The sequence below is a fragment of the Diabrotica virgifera genome, chromosome 2 (assembly GCF_917563875.1).
Source record: "Diabrotica virgifera virgifera chromosome 2, PGI_DIABVI_V3a".
Lineage (NCBI taxonomy): Eukaryota > Metazoa > Arthropoda > Insecta > Coleoptera > Chrysomelidae > Diabrotica > Diabrotica virgifera.
This window is the reverse complement of record NC_065444.1, coordinates 95271843-95288306: the sequence shown is the minus strand read 5'-3', so window position 1 is coordinate 95288306 and position 16464 is coordinate 95271843. Positions and strand designations below refer to the sequence as shown.

At 30.5% G+C, this 16464-nt stretch overlaps 1 protein-coding gene across 8 annotated transcripts in view; it reads left to right on the top strand.

The window, feature by feature from the left end:
- The window catches only part of LOC114330392 (zinc finger protein 345-like), a 177946-nt gene that overhangs the window by 78796 nt on the left and 82686 nt on the right, over window positions 1-16464 (top strand). Inside the window, exons 2-3 of one of the 8 annotated variants that reach the window (XM_050643883.1) lie at window positions 2496-2732; window positions 2850-3162. The exons of 6 other annotated variants lie outside the window; for them this stretch is intronic. The gene's annotated coding sequence lies outside the window, so the exon portion shown is untranslated. The remainder of the gene's footprint in view (window positions 1-2495; window positions 2733-2849; window positions 3163-16464) is intronic. One more of the 8 variants, XM_050643884.1, reaches the window with a different exon arrangement.

Genomic DNA, 16464 nt, shown 5'->3' with positions numbered 1-16464 from the left:
TTAAGAGAAACTTCCCGTTTTAGTTTTACCTTTCTTAATTATTTACTGATTGGATTTTCACCAACAATTGTAACTTAATTTCATATAAATATTATACTAAAATTAAACATATCACATAAAAACATTTCCAGAACATTGTAGAATTTGTTTTTATTTTATTGCAGTATTTGTAGTATTTAATTTTTGTTTTCTAACCATTTTATTTAAATCTGTTTCACATTTTTATATTCTATATGAGGCTAGAGTGACCTTAGATTACTTGATATAATCAAAGAAAATGATTAGAATAACTCAAACAATCGGATATTATTCTGATAATTTTGTTTGATTGTCAAGTAAAATACATATTAGGACTCTCATGGTCTCATATATCTTACTATTTTGAAATATAAATTCTTATACTATAATTTTGTTTCAGGTTGACCTGACCCTGGAAAATCAGGAACTGCTAGATTTTTTCAATACGCCATTTGACGTGGAAACAGCATCCACGTCCCATCAAGTCTCAACCTCTAGGCTCAATCAAGCGAGATCTATGCCTATGCTCCAGGGTCAACAGCAACCCCTACAGCAGCAACCCCTACAGCAGCAGCAACCCCTACAGCAGCAGCAACCCCTAAGGTCTATTCCTATGCTCCAGGGTCAACAGCAACCCCTACAGCAGCAGCAACCCCTAAAGCAACCCCTAGAGCAACCCCTACAACAGCAACAACAACAGCAACCTCAAGAACCTCGGTTTGCTTCAATAGTGGAAATTATGAAGAATAACGACAAACACTATTCAAACATATATTCAACACATATTCAAACACTTTACCAGGATACTATTTCCAATTTTCAATCTTGGGAAATTAATTTTCACAAATTGAAAACTTTGGAAATAGAAAGAAATACAAGAGAAGGCAAAATAAAAGACCTGGAGCAGGAATTAGAAATTTTAAAAAAGGAACAAAAAAAATGTGAAAAAATGTTTGAAGAATGCTATACAAATTTAAAAGACATTAATTTTTATTTTAATTAAATTTATATTATTTTTATTTCGTTTTATTAATTAGGAAGTAATACTCTGCATTCCACGTATTATTCAACATTGTATAATATCTGGAATGAAAAAATTTATTCTGTAAACAGTATAGAAATAATACGTGACTGCATTCCAAATATTACATAAAATCGCATAATATCTGGAATGTAAAGTTGAAAATAATCTAATTTACAAAATCAATCTTTTAAGTAAACATACCTTAAAAAATTTAAAACATCATTAATTATTCGCTTTCATCTTTTACGGAATTCATTAACCAAATTCCGCTTCGTTTCATTCACCTAAAAAAGAATGCGGTTTTGCCGAAGACAAGTGATTCTCTCCGCGAAAGATTTATATCGCGAAACAGTTAACAAACGCGATCAAGTATACGAAACTATTATTCTAAATATAGGGTGATTCAAATAATTAAAAATGATAAAATTTGTATCAATAATAAATAGATCAGAGATACTAAATAATTAAAAATATGTCAATAATAATAAATAAATTAAAGGGTTTATGATTCAACCTTAAAAGTCCACTGCTGAACATAGACCTCCTCGTATTTCCAAACCCGTTTATTCTGCACTGCTTTCTACACTATGGAGTTGATTTTGTTTCTCTTCTATGTCGAATTATTATGTTGACTAAATATAGGGTGATTCAAATTTAGGAGATGATTTATATCAATTATAAAAATAGATAAGAGGATTCCTAATCCAACCTCAAAAGTCCACTGCTGAACGTAAGCTTCTTCCTACTCACATATTCCGATTGTAGTTACTTCATTAACCTTTTATGCTCCATTCCATGTGGCCAAACTATCTCAAAATAATCTAATAAAGTTGTCTTATACAAAATTAGGATCTCTTCTTCTATTTCAAATTATTGTGATGAAATCTTCTTCTCTTTATAGTTTCTAGGACGTCGAGATGCACTGTTTAATGATTAAATTTTTTGTGTATTTTATACCCAGTATTTTTCAATTGTAGTTACTTTATTAATTTCTTATGCTCCATTTCATGTGACCAAACCATCTCAAAATATTCTAATATAATATGTGATGAAATCTTCTTCTCTTTATAGTTTCTAGGACGTCGAGATGCACTGTTTAATGATTAAATTTTTTGTGTATTTTATACTCCATTTCATGTGACCAAACCATCTCAAAATATTCTAATATAAGCTATATAGAGTTGTCTTATACAAAATTTAGGTTCTATTTTTATCTCTTCTTCTATTTCAAATTATTGTGATGAAATCTTCTTCTCTTTATAGTTTCTAGGACGTCGAGATGTACTGTTTAATGATTAAATTTTTTGTGTATCTTATACCCAGTATTTTTCAATTGTAGTTACTTTATTAATTTCTTATGCTCCATTTCATGTGACCAAACCATCTCAAAATATTCTAATATAAGCTATATAGAGTTGTCTTATACAAAATAAGATCTCTTCTTCTGTTTCAGAGGTTACTTCAATATCGAACAGTCACAGACAATACAAGGTTGGGGTTAAAGTTAAAGTTAAAGTTAAGGTCAAAGTCAAGGTCAGGGTGAAGGTCAAGGTCGAGGTCAAGGTCAGGGTGAAGGTCGAGGTCAGGGTCAAGGTCAAGCCTATGTGATTTGTCAAAGTGGAGGTGGTTAAAACCTTGAAAATGCTTGTAGAATTACTATAAAAGGCTGCAAGCCGAAGAACGTTTCAAAGTAAGTTGAGAGTCTTCTCTAATAGTACACGTTAGTTATTCGAATTTGGTGTTATTATTTGGTGAGTTAGGTGTTTTAGTGATAGTTGCAGTTGAGTAATTTGTGATACATTTTCAGAAAATGGATTTAGAAGCACTTAATGAGTTTCTTCTTTTAGAAGGACAACGAAAACCCATCATTAAGTTGAAAGAACTTCAGTTAAACCTTCCTTACAAAATTTCATCAGCCAATGTGACTGCTTCGAGATTCGGCGAGTGTGTTGTTTTGGAGTTAGAAGATAAGGTGGTGTATTTACCACCTAGATCAACGGAGGTGCTCAAAAATCATACTTTGGAACTAGGGAATGGAAGGTACTCCCTAGTTTTCATTGGAGAAAAGGACACCAACAAAGGAAATCCAGCAACTTTATTTAAATTTGTAAAATCTTGAGGTGAGTGTTTAAAATGTCAGAAAAACTTGCTAATGATGTAAACAAACTAGTTAAAAAGTTTTATGAAAAAAATTATGATTTTACTGTTGAGGAAATTGAATCTTGGCTTAAACATGTTGATGTTGCCATTAGTTTATGTTTTAAGGCTTTAGAAACAAAAAATTTTGAAATAGGAAATGTACGCATGTGGCAAACAAAATTAAGTCATTTAACAGTTGTTTCGAATAAGCTTAAAGAATTAAAAGATAATAAATATACAATTAAATGGGAAGATTTGGCGACAGTTTATCATGGAAGGGTTCAAAGTGGTCATAATAAATATAAAACATAAAGATGTTTTACAGTTTTTAAATGATGCTATGTGTTTATTTAAAACTAAAATTTTAATAATTTTATCTAGATTTAACGTAATTAAGGTTAACAGTACCTTTTGTGGTAAATTTATAAAAAAATTAGGAAATGAGGAAACGGTAGATTTTAAATATTTTCACACACCATATGCAACAATTGACAAATCTACTGATTTAAATAAATGGTTTTATGAGCATATAGTTGATTTTATTTTAAACAAATTATCAGAGTTTCAAGAACGTGATTCAGGTTGGGCATTAAGTAAAGTCATATCTTTAGAGATAAACATTAATAAGTATGAAATTGGAAATGGTTCAAGCTATATTCAATTACCTCAACAAATTGCTAATAAAAAAGCTTGTGTAAACGTTAAAAATTTTGATGAAGCTTGTTTTTACTGGAGCATAGTAAGTGCATTACATCCAGCAAATCATTCGGTCTGTCGCATTAGTTCATATCCACATTATAGTCAGGTTTTAAATTTGGAAGGAGTTGAAATTCCAATTAAATTTAACAAAATAGCAGTATTTGAAAAATTAAATAATATTTCAGTAAATGTTTATGGGCTAGAACTAATTGGAAAGAAATTTAATGTAATTCCGTTACGTCTGTCTAAGGGTAAATTGGAGCGACACGTTAATTTGCTAATGATTCAAAATTTATATTTTCCAAAGTTAAACGATTATGATGCACCTGATCCACTTGACAATGAACAAATAAATATAATTTATCATTATTGTTGGATTAAAAATTTATCAAAATTGTTAAGTAGTCAACTAAATAAGGATGGTCATAAAAAAATTATATGTGATAGGTGTGTAAATTATTTTACTAATCAAGAACGGCTTGACAAACATTTAAATTTATGTGAAAAAATGAATGACTATAAAATTTCTATTCCCGAAAACAAAATAATTAAATTTAAAAATTTTATTTATAAACAACGAACACCATTTATTATATATGCTGATTTTGAATCAATGCTTGAACCTCTTGAAATGAGTGTAAAAAGTAAAAAATATCAAAAACATATCGCATTTAGTTGTGGATATTTTGTGAAATGTGAATATGATAATAATTTATCATTTTTTAAAAGTTATCGTGGAGTTGATTGCATGGATTGGTTTGCAAATGAAATGTCAAACGTTGCTCAAATAATTCAATCAAAAATAAAAAATATAGTTCCTCTGAAACTAAAACCTAATACAATATATGCACAAAAATGTCATATTTGTGAAAATGATTTTAAATCTACAGATGTAGTTGTACGAGACCATAATCATTTCACAGGTGGTTTTAGAGGTTTTGCACACGAAATTTGTAATTTGAATTTTAAAAAACTATTTGTAGTACCAGTATGCTTTCATAACTTGTCCGTATACGATTCTCACTTTATAATAAGAGATCTTGCAAAAAGAGGAAAAATTACATTACTACCTATAAACAAAGAAAAATATATCTCGTTTACTCAACATTTATCATTTAATATTAAATTTCGATTTATTGATTCACTTAGATTTCTAGGTGCATCTCTTGATGAATTAGTATCTACAGTAGATATTACAGATTTAAAAAATTTAAAATATGAATTTAAACACCTACCTGACTCTCTATTTCAGTTACTTACACGAAAAGGTGTATTTTGTTATGATTACATCGATAAATGGGAAAAACTCAATGAAACTCAATTACCATCCTTAGAACATTTTTATAATAAATTAAATGACGAACCTTTAAATAATGACAGATATGAACATGCACTTAATGTTTGGAATGGATTCAATATACAAAATTTGGGAGAATATTCAGATTTATATTTAAAAACGGATATACTTTTATTGGCAGACGTTTTTGAAAATTTTAGAGATATAGGTCACAGAACTAGTGGTTTAGATCCAGCATGGTACTATACCATCCCCGGGTATTCCTTTGACTGTATGCTCTTGTACACAAAATGTGAATTGGAGCTACTAAGTGATGTAGATATGATATTATTTATCGAAAAAGGAATTCGTGGTGGTATTAGTCAATGTTGTTCAAGATATTCAGAGGCTAACAATAAATATATGACAAATTATGACCCTAACAAACCGGATAAATATCTGTTTTATGTTGATGTTAATAATTTATATGGTTGGGCAATGTCGCAACCGCTTCCAATTAGTAATTTCAAGTGGGTTGATACAAATATTGATGTAACTGGTATATCTGATGATTCATTATTTGGATACATATGTGAAGTGGATATAGAGTATCCACAATATCTACATGATTTGCATAAGGATTTTCCATTCTGTTCAGAACATCAAATACCTCCCGGTTCAAAGTTACCAAAATTAATGACTACACTATCAGATAAAAAAAATTATATTATTCACTATCGCGCTTTAAAACAAGCTATAGCTTACGGACTGGTTGTTACAAAAATTCATAGAGTTTTAGAATTTAAACAATCTGATTGGCTTAAGCCTTACATCGATCTTAATACAGAGCTTCGAACTAAAGCTAAAACTAAGTTTGAACAGAATCATTTTAAACTTAAAGTTAATAGTATTTACGGTAAAACTATGGAAAATATTCGCAAACATATAATTGTGAAATTAACGCGACAATGGGAAGGTCGATATGGTGCAAAAAATTTAATAGCCAGTCCAAAATTTCACAGCAGAACAAGATTCGATACTGATTTAATGGCAATTGAAATGAAAAAAACTGAAATATTGTTTAATAAACCTCTTTACATTGGAATGTCTATTTTAGATATTTCAAAAACATGTATGTATGAATTTTATTATAATTATATGTTACCAAAGCTAGGGATGAACTGTAAAATTATGTACACTGATACTGACAGTTTTATATTTGAAATTAAATGTAATGACTTGTATAAAGAAATTGTTTGTACTGACATTCACAGATTTGATACAAGTGGCTATGCTCCAAATAATCGATATAATATACCTCTTTGTAATAAAAAAATTCCAGGTCTAATGAAAGATGAGACTAGTGGTACAATTATAACTCATTTTGTTGGTTTAAGATCTAAAATGTATAGTTATAAATGTGAAGATCATACTATTGTAAAAAAGTCAAAAGGAGTTAAATATTGTGTTATTAACAATAAAATTACTTTTAATGATTATGTAAAATGTCTTCAACAAAATTCGGAAAAATGTATTTCCCAATGTTTAATTCGTTCAGATGCTCATAATGTTTTTAGTATAGAGCAAACAAAAATTGGTTTAAGTCCTTTTGATGATAAAAGGTTTTTAATTAATAATTCATGTGATACCCTTCCTTGGGGTCACTATAGTTTCTGACATTTTAAACATCAATAATTATGTAAATAAAAATAAATATTAATTTAACTATTCTTGTTGTTGTTATTTTATCCCCACCTCTGTAATCTTACATAAAATAAACTAAAATGTAACACGTTGTTGTTTTATCCCCACCTGTGTAATCCTACATAAAAGAAACTAAATTGTAACACGAACGCAGTAATCATGTGCAGTTCAAGTGTTTACTTGGGCGAGAGAAGATTTTACTTGAATAGTGCAAATCCTAGTGTATTTGTTGCTGTAAGTATACTTGGATCATCTTTAGAACCATGCATCAGAATATGTGGAATTACAAATGGTTCCATCATTTTTAACTATGAAGAGTGGAAACAATTTTTATCAAGTAAAGAATTAATTAACGTTTATTTTAACCATTCACAAAAACCAGAAAAAATAAAATTTGAAAATATTTGGTTGCAGTTTGAAAATATTGACAACATGAGGTTACTAAACATATCAAGGGATAGAAATACCGTTTGGATAGGAACAATTTCTATTTCAGAACTGTGGAAGGTATCACCGTTATTAAATTGCATTTTGGATGCGTATAAAAATATAAACTTTATCAACTCTTTTAAAATTTTGCAGTTGGGAGTTAAAAATTGTAGTAATATTATAGATGCTGGTTTAAACGTACTTAAATATATAAAAGATATAAATCCACTAGTATACACTTTAGCAGTCGAAATTATTTATAGATACCCTGAGCTACTTAAATGAAGAGAGTTACATTTAATAAGAATAATGAAATGTATATACTACGCACTTGGAATTTTGCTTATCAAGAGGCTAGAAAAGGAAATTGGGAACAAGATGCAGTTGACAGGTATCGGTTTAATTGTCGGATTAAGGAAGTGGAAAAATGTATTTCACCAATTTTAAGTAATAGTCATAGAAATAAAATTTATAAAAATTATTATTGTAAATAAAACACTATATCAATAAATCAGTTTTTTATTTAAAAATATAAATTATACAACATTAGTTTTATTAATCCAAGATTGTTGATTCAATCCAAGCCATTTTACAAGAATCTTATTCCCTTTTCGTTTCACCACTTTTTCAATCAAATATACGTCTGGATATTTAACTTTCTGTAATTCTTCTCGATAAAATGATCCTTGAATTTCTTCATGTTGTTCATCTTCTAAAACATATGTTACCGGATTAGTTAAATTAATTTTAACAATTTTAAAAATTTCAGTCGTCCAGTTAGGTGTATATCCTTTGTTGAATGCATGACGATGCTTGCTAATACGCACATAATCTCCATTTTGAAATTTTGGTTTTCTAGAATCTACAATCTTTATGTGATTAAATGCATTAATATTTTTCGCATTTTTATCGTTTACCTTACTAGGTACAGTATTAGTAGTAGAGTGTTTCATATTATATTTTGATACGATTTCTGGTAAGATATCCAACCATTTGTAAGAACCTTGCAAGCTAAATTGTTTCCAAAGCAACGATTTTAAAGTGCGAATTACTCGTTCAGCAATACTTGCTTTAAGGTTAGAAAAAGTGCTATAATGATTAATTCCAAATTTTTTCATAAAGATTGAAAATCTTTATTATAAAATTCAGTTCCTTTATCAGTCTGCAGGTTTTTGGGTATTATTTTCATTTGGGATAACACATTTTTCATTGCGAATGCAATTTCTTTTCCTGTTTTAGTTTTAACGGGTACAACCCAGACGTATTTACTAAATGCGTTAATTACTACTAAAATGTAATTGTATCCTCTGTTTTCTTTGGTAAATGCATTCATTATTGCCAAATCTGCTTGTAAAAGATCATGTAGTCCTTTAACTATAACATGTCTGCGAGGATAATTAATTCTAGCTGGAGCATGTAGTTCTCGAATAACTTGAGCTTTAGACATTTTTTTCTACAGAACACTGCAGTAATAACTCAATGCATATACTATTTGTTTTTCCTAGTTTAAATAGTATCACATCATCTTTTTGAATGGTTACGCCAACGAGTTCATTAAATTTATATGTTTTGGAATTTATTTCAACATCTCCATCTGCCGCATAATAAGTAATACTTTCAATTTTAGCTGTTAGAGGGCTCTTAAATTTAGTATCACCATTGTCCAGTACATAATATTTTTTATTAGTTTTCTTTTTTCCCCTCAAACGAATTAGACATTTTACGTGAAAATCAAAGGAGTCACAGATATAAAATGTAGAGTTTAATTGTGGTAATGATGTTGAGACCATTTCATCTGAAGAACTTTCTGATGATACAAGATAATGCTGATTAAATTTGTTTAAAGGCATTTTAATGATTAAAGTTAATTGACGAAACCTGTTTATATACTAAGGAGGACGTTTCACAATCGTGAACAAGGATACTTTTCTGATGAATAGTCACCAAAAATTGTGTCTTTTATTTACGTTTTCACTAATGGACAACAAAGTGTCAATTCAACATAAATTTCATTAAATGACTTAAACTGTACAAGCGGAAATGCTAATACATCATTTTCCTTCAAAACATTGTTGTCAACCAACTTTTCTATGATGGTTGATGTACTATTATTTTCATTTATTATATTCATTTTAAGCGGCTCTGGGAAACATTTAACATTTTTTACTTTTCCAGTTACAGGCACAATATATTGAACGCTTTTGTCATCCAATACAAAATAATTCTTATTAATAGTACTATCTTTTGTTCCACTAATAGTAATTATACATACACTACAATAATCTGCAGGTTGACAAATATAGAATTGTGATGGAGATTCTAAAACAATCTCATCGGAAACAGACTTTTTTGGAGTCAGATAATGTTGATTGAACTTGCTAAGAGGCATTATCATACTGATACAATAAACAAAGCACTTTTATATTTATGCAATTATTTTTCCTTCTCTCAATTCTTCTATGATAGATATAATCTCGTTGTCGTTTCCTGTGTTGCCTGCTTGTTCGGATGCCACAAGTATTTTTAATCTTTCAACTAATTCGTTGTAATTATCAAAATATTTATAATTATACGGTTTGTCAGTATAAGTCATTAGCGTCATGTTTCCACCTTGTTTGGATTTCATTCCGCGTGTTAGTACTCCTGTTAATAATGATGATGGCACGGAGCCAGATCTAGGACGTGTAGGGCTATTCAGAACGGGTCTGACAATGTATAACCATTTTTCTAGTATATTGTTTGGAAATCTACGAACTGGTAAATCCCCTTTATTATCTCTACGGTAAGCATTGGTCTTCCTAATAATATCAACATAATTATTAACATCTTCTGTTTTATATGTAGTGGGATTTTTAAAAAATAGTAATTCATAGAGACCCGGTGTTCCGGGGTACTTCACTCCTTTTATTTTTATATCGGCTCCTTCAAAAACAACTTGTGAACCACCGATATAAAATTTTTCTTCTCGAGGATTATGAAAGATTCCCAAGACGTGATCATATTTGTCTTCTAAATCACGCACCATACCTTCAATATAATCTCTTGGAAGCGGTGATGCAAAGTGTTCCAAATACTCACGAAAAACATTAGGATTGTTAACTGCCTGATAATATTCTAAAACAGTATCATCTATAAATTGATCTTGAAGCGTTCTGTCAGGTAAATCACATTCTATATTTCTGGATTCATATGTTGTTTCATTTGTGATAAACTGAGTTGGCTCCAGACGGGTGCTATCTAGTTGAGATCTTTCTTGTGGTGACAAAAATGTTAATCGTCTAAAAGTTGATGGATCTCTTTTAATGGGAGTTAAATTAGAAGTGGAAATGGGACTGACTGAGATTTCTTTTTTAATAGAAGGCTGATTAAACGCAGTAACCAATTCTTTGATAGGCTTTGTAAGAGGAGCATAGCTTTTTTCCAATTCAATTTGAGAATTAGTAATACCACTTTTTAACCGTTTATATTTTTCTTTTAAGGCTTTTCTACCTTTAATTAGTTGTTTAGTTATTTGAGGATTCATTTTAACTAAATAAAATATAAGCAAACTATAAGCTTATATACTAATATATGCATCAAAGCCTTTCCTATACCGACCCGATGATAATGAACAATCTTTGTCAATGGTTAAAAAACCAAATTTATCTTTCCAACAGTGAGAACACATATTTTTAAAATCTTGAAAGGACATGTCAATATTCACATGATCATCATATATATGTTTTAAATTTGTCATATCTTGCTTAAAAACTATTAAAAAATGTGCATTATCTCTAATGAGCTGTTTTGGAATTGCTGAATAGGTTTGACATAAATAAAAAGAATCTGTAGATTTATGACGACCAAAGCAGTAATAACTTTGAATAATTTTTTGATTGCATGAACCTACATCGTCAAATATGATAACAGAATTATTTTTTATATCTTCCGGAGCAATGATGTCTTCTACATTGTCATATTCCTCATACCCTATTTCTTTGATTGGACTAACTAAATTTCGCAAATATGCATATTTTGGTTGATGTAAACTTTTAGAATATACATAGACATTTTCAAATCTTAATCCATTAGGATGATCAATTAAAGATAACATAGCATTGGTTTTCCCTGAGCCACTAGCCCCAACAATAAGCCCTCTTTTAGAATCCCCACCAAACAAGCAACCATGCTTTCCTGCTTTAAATTCATCATTATCATCACTTTCAATAGGTAAACGATTCTTTTGTTGAACGATCTTCATAACGTTCAGCTGATAACTGATAGTATAAATAGATTGCAATATATATATATATATATATATATATATATATATATATATATATATATATATATATATATATATATATATTGTTAAGATATGTAAAATTTGAATTAATATGGTTTCGATCTTAATATTTTAGAAAAGTTAAAACATATAATAAAAATATACCAAAATTCATTTCGAAGAAATGAAAGTCAATTATCTTTGGATGGCCGTAGGTAAACAAAATTTAAATAGGGATTAAGTATTTTCTTTGTACAGTTAGTATGATAAGAAAGTGGTTATGTGTTTGGACAATGAGACCGGGTTTCCCAAATGGACTTTTGCGGCGAGGGAATAATTGTATTTAGAAATTTAAATGAATGTAATCTTTGTTTAGATATTAAGAAAGGAAAAAAAAAAACCGATTGGCATGTAATTAGTTTTAGGAAATTTCTAATGGTAGGGAAAATTGGTGTTTGTTATCTGAAAGGTAGATGGGGATAAAATTGAGGAACTCGGATTGGTGAAGAAGGAAAAAGGAGGGGCTAGGTATGAAGAATGGGAGTTTAGCGAAATGTTACAGGGTGGAAGAAGAGTCAGTTGTTAAATGATCGTTAAGTCGACTAGTGGTGATCTCTAAAAGTCTCCTGAAGTAGTAAGGCAGATAAGTGAATAGTTGTGAGTTTGTTGAAATAAGTGTCCTGACGGAAGCTCATCACGTAAAGCATTGTAAGTTATATTGTTCTACTTATATTCCAAGAGTCACCGTTGCATGCCGGAACGAGAAATATATTCAGTTTATCGAGAGGAGAAAAGGCTAGCATTGTTTTTTGAAAGATACGTGCATCTGTAGGGGGTCATTAATGACAATAGGCTTGCAATAATTTGTTGCGAGATTGCTGACTACATAGGGGGCTGCTAAGAGTAAATTGTAGGCGACCAGAGACAAGAATTTGGACAACTCATCATCCGAGAGACAGTTTTATTTTTTTTGTAGAATTATTCATAACGCAAATTTCAATAAGTACTTTAGATAGTGGTAGGGTTATTTCAATAATCAGAATAGGAGATATTATTTTTAGAGGATATTTTGAGGGTGAATTTATTTCAATAGATGCTTTTGTACCATATATGTGTTTTATTCCGTTAATCTTTGACCTTATTTATCATATGTAAAGCAAAGGAGATATTGAAGCACGAGAATATAAAACCCTGAGATTAGAGCATTAAATAGTGTGATTAAATCATAAGTGCATCATTAAAATTAAATTTAATTAATTAGTTAATTATCTAATCAAGTGCTTTGAGCACACCGATCTTTGAATATCACATTAACTGGAGCCCAGAACGTGGTGGCTTAAAAATATCGCAGCTTTGCATTTGATGGTAGGGAAAGAGATAAGGAATAACTACAGGTGATCCAGAGATAATTTGACAATTTTTCCAGGTGTAAAAATAATTTTGATTTATGGATTGATCGTAGGTATTGGATATTTACTGCCATTGAATTATTTGATTTTTTTTTACCAATCGTACATTTGATATTTATTTTGAAATTTACTGATTGCATATTTGATATTTGTGGCGAAAATTTATTAAATTTGGGGAGAAATATTTGTCGTGTTGTAACGATGCAGAAACACGTTAATTTCTTAAAAGAATTCCATCTCACTTGGAGAAGAAAAAAAGTCTCGTATCACCCTGTATGAGTGAAATTTCGCCGTGAAAAAGTTCCCAAGTAAGAATCGTAATGTTCCTACGCTTTAGCGTAGATTGATTTATGTGTCATTTTTCTTACAGTTTCAAAAATGTTTATGCGATATGGACTATTCGAGAATTTAGGTGTTTACACAAGTGTCTGTTCCCTTGCGGTAAAAAAAATACGACTGAACCTTGAATGGGTCATTAGTGTTCACCATAAATCTGATCGACTTTAAGATTCTCTTTAGAGTTAATTCGTTTTCCGTGTCAACTCGCATCCAAAGTAAACATTGAGAAATTGATCGAAGTTATCCAATAGCTCTGTTTGTTGTTCTTATTACTTAAGTCAGCTTAATTAGGAATGAATTATGATCAATCTTTTGGCGTGATCTAATGGAAACATCTTGCAAATGTAAACACTTTAAAATTTATTTCTTTTCCAAACTAATAGTCGCATACTCAGGATTTAACGTGGAAGAATGACGACGCAAAAATGTAAATCGTCGTATTCTGTTCTGATTTGCTAAACATTGTGTCATGCAAAACCACAGGGCTTAGCATTGGTTAATATTTGTCATCTGAAATCACGGTATCTCATTTTTGATTGGCTGGACTAACGTTTTGTGATATTTTGGGAGAAATGGTGCTTTTCAGGGTTATTCATGTTTCTGTAATTGGTTGCGTGATTCGTCAATTATTTCGTCATGCAAAGGACAATATTTGCTTGATTGGTTGGTCGGATCATGGTGTGTGAGCTGAAGGAGGGGTGGTATGTTTTCTAGGATAGGAGCGATGAGGAGGTAGCTAAGAGGTGGATTATCGATTAGCTAACGGGTGAGAGAGGTCGAACTTCTGATGATATAGTGTCCAGTGATGTCTTCAAAAAACACTGGAGAGTTTGCATTTAGGTGCAAATATGGAGATTGTGAATTTGGCTGCAGAGTTTGATGTCGGCAGTCAACGACCTTTATTTTCGTCTAGAGGACACCCCCTGTTCCTTTTGGAACACATTTCATATTAATCATTTAAGCAGTTCTTATTAATAACCATGGTGAAATGAAGTCGTGTATTTACGTCACAACAAGTTACTTAAGTTATTAAAACCAGTAAAGCATTGCTGAACTTTTCAAACTAAATACTTTTGTAAATTCGAAAATGTACCACATCAGTATTGTATTTTTGTGGTAGTAAAGTGAAAAGTGCTACGACCGTATACCTGGACTTTGCGTTGGAAGCTGCAGGACATTAAAGCGGAGACACAAAGGTACCTAATTAATGTTGTATTTATTTGTATTTGTGGACAATACCTCTTAAATGTAAAACCAGAAAGAGGTCAACTTTAACTTCTTTTTTTATAATTTTTTGTTTAATAAATAGTATTAATTTTCAATAATGTTGGCTTGTAAATAATTATCCATCTCCCTTCTCTCTGGTCAAGTGAGTAAGAAACAACCAGGTAGGTTTTATTTATCTTTTTTTCTTTATATACTTTATATTTATCTTGAAAAGATTATTTTTATTTAGTTGCCTTTTAATTTGTTGTTTGTTTTATCTAAAGAGTTTTTCTTTGTCTTCCCTTTTAAAACTAAAAGATCAAAGTGGCGCCCTTTTGGCTTAATATTGATTCATTGTTTATTTAATCCTTTTGTCCATTGTGTACTAATTTAGCTCTAGTAGCTATTTTCCTTTTTTTAATTTTTTTGTCTATTATTCATATATTTCCCAGCTAATAAGAAACTATAAAGAACCACCCCACACCTCTAACCGATTCTGAGCAACGGAGCCTTCGTTCATCCCATATGTGTTGACAATTTTTTCTCCTTTCCATTTTATTGCCACACATAAAAATGGCGCCCAACGTGGGGCAAGATCTATTTTCTTCTTCTAGATCGATTTTATTATTAGCCTTATCGTAGTTAATTTTCCATCCACATTCCTGTCTCTTATGTTACGAGGGGATAACTGAGAGTTAGACATTTTCGTTGAATTTTATTCATCAAAAAAAAAAAATCTCATGTTTCGTCTACCCCTTTGCTTTCTGTTAGAGCAAATAATGACTAGTGTTTTCAAAATTTATTGCTTTTTTAATCCTACCTTAATTATTTAGTTCTTACGACCAGGAGAAGGGATAATAAATATTTTGTTTTTAATAGTACCTCATAAATCTTTGCTTGTACAGTGTCGTACAAATAACTGTTTTCATTGTTTTTCAATTGATTGTATATAAAAAAAAGACTTTTGTAGATTGTTTTGTAAAAAAAAAATGTTATGTAAATAACGTAATGAAAATTTCAGCAACTTCACTCTAAATAGATAACGTAAAATTTGATTGCGAAAGACTGCTATTAATTTTTTTATTTTATTTTATTTTTATTTGCTATTAATTTTTCTAGTATATATTTAGGATCTAACTGAAAAGATATCCACCTTAATTCGACTTATATCGACGTTTTCTTGTCTGTGTTTGTTTTGTTCGTTATTTGGTTTGATTTTCTTTGTTTTGAGCGGAGAAAATGGATTCTTCAGTTGTTCAATTCCTGAAAGTTGACGAGATTGACTATGAACTCTATATTAGAGGAGTCAAGACCAAGAAATCTCTTTCCGACAAGAAAACTATGCTTAGAAAACTTCTTAGGAAAGAAGGTGAAATTAATCTTCTTACAAATGTTCTAGTATTTGATACGGAAAAAGTTGATATTGATAAAATTTTGAGTGACATTTCTTCTTTAGTTGATGAGTTTGATGGTAATATTAATGATTCTGTTTATAGAAGGGCGAAAGCGCGTTTGTGTCACCTATCTTTGAGGATTGGGCGATTACCAGTCGATAGTAGTGAAAATGATGAGATAGAGTATAGGGATGAAGTTTCTTCAACTTGTTTATTACTAGAAGGTAGACTTGATGAGGCAGTAGTGACTGCTCAGTCAGTTTCTTTGCCTAGCACTTCAACTGCTCAGTCGGTAGTTCAACCGCTCCCGCCTATTGTAAATGTTTCACACCCAATTAACTTAACAGACTGGAATATAAAGTTTAATGGTGATCCTAAGGCCGTGTTTTCTTTTCTCGAAAAAATACAGGACATGGCTGATTCGAGAAATATCACTAAAGAAGTTCTTTTCCGTTCTGCAGTGGAACTTTTTACAGGTAGTGCAGCTATTTGGTTTAGAAGTATCCGTGGTACTGTGTCTAATTGGCAAGAGCTAACAACCCTTGTTAAAGCTACATTTTTAC